This window comes from Sorex fumeus, unplaced genomic scaffold (genome assembly GCF_029834395.1).
Source record: "Sorex fumeus unplaced genomic scaffold, SorFum_2.1 ptg000054l, whole genome shotgun sequence".
In the NCBI taxonomy this organism is placed as follows: domain Eukaryota; kingdom Metazoa; phylum Chordata; class Mammalia; order Eulipotyphla; family Soricidae; genus Sorex; species Sorex fumeus.
The window spans coordinates 43,310,079-43,311,535 of NW_026606111.1; the positions used below are offsets into that span (position 1 = coordinate 43,310,079).

The 1,457-nt window shown below is 34.4% G+C and overlaps 1 pseudogene; it reads right to left on the reverse strand.

Moving 5' to 3' along the window:
• Positions 1 to 1,153: 1,153 nt before the first annotated feature.
• LOC130033777 (uncharacterized) lies at positions 1,154 to 1,250 on the reverse strand (annotated as a pseudogene).
• Positions 1,251 to 1,457: the final 207 nt, after the last annotated feature.

A 1,457-nucleotide genomic window follows, 5' to 3' on the forward strand; every position in this document is an offset into this window, starting at 1 on the left:
TCAATTTCCTTGTTAGTGATAGGTTCAGTTATTCCAAATCTTCTTAGTTCAGCCTTGGGAGGTAATTGGAATCCAATAATTTATCAATTTATTCAAGATTCTCTCATTTCCTGCTGCAAAGATTCTCAAAATAATCTCTGATGATCCTATGGATTTTTGTACTTTCTATTAGGATACCCCCCTTTGCATTTCTGATTTGATTTATTAGAATTCTTTCTCTTTGTTTCTTTGAGAGGCTTCTCATGGTTTAATGATCTTATTTATTTTCTCACAGAACCAGTTTTTGTTCTTATTGGTCTTCTGGATTGTATTTTGGTCTGGTACAAGTTTTATTATTTCCTTCCTCAAGCCTAGTTTGGACTACTTTTGTTGGTTATTTTCCAAAATCTTGAGCTCTAATTTATTCAGGTAGGCCCTTTCTTTCTTCCTGATGAATTCTGGCAGAGCTATAATCTTTCCTCTTAACACTGCTTTTGCTGTGTCCCACAAGTTCTGGTAGCTCGTGTCCTCATTCTCATTTGTTTATGGAAACTTTTTATTTCCTCTTTGATTTCTTCCCTAAACCAACGGTTGTTCATTACTTCCCTTAAAGAAAATATTTCCTTGCTGAGCTTCAGTCTGTTTGATCTATCGAGAAGTGACAAAGAAGTGTTGAAATCTCCTACTAGTATTGTGTTACTATCAATGTTTTTCTATAAGTCTATTAGAAGTTGTTTTAAAATATTTTGCTGGTCTGTCATTAGGATCATATACATTGAGGAGGGTGAGTTCTTTCTGATGTACATATCCCATGATCATTAAGAAATGACCTTCACTGTCTCTGATAACCTTTAGCTTGAAGTCCATGTGGTCTGATACTAGTATGGCCATTCCAGCTTTGCGGAGGTGATATTTTCTTGAAAACTTGTTTCCCAGCCTTTTACTTTTAGCCCATGGGTGCTTTGATTGTTCAGACATGTTTCTTGCAGGCAGCAGAATGTTGGGTTCAATTTTCTAATTCATCTTCCTATTCTGTGCCTCTGAATTGGCACATTTCGTCCATTGACATTGAGAGAGATTGTTGTTTTGGGGATTTGTGCTCTCTTTATGTATAATTTTTATACTTGTGGGGATTGTCTTAGCTTAAAGTATACTTGTTAATTCTTCTTGCAACAAAAATATGGAATACTTTACAAGTTTGCATGTTATCTCTGTGCAAGGACCATGCTCATCATTGTATCATTTCAATTTTAGTATATGTATTATCAAACCTAGTAGGAGTAAATTTTTCCATATTTTTCTCTTCTTATTACTTTGAGTGTTGTCCTTCCTCACTCCTATGGCAGACAATGATTCTTAATCAAGAAATGTATTTCAAAGCAGCATGAATAAATAGATTTAGAACTTTAATGTCCCAGAAATAAAAATATGGTTTTTATTATATTAGCATTTACCATACCCCAGGCATCAGTTTTACG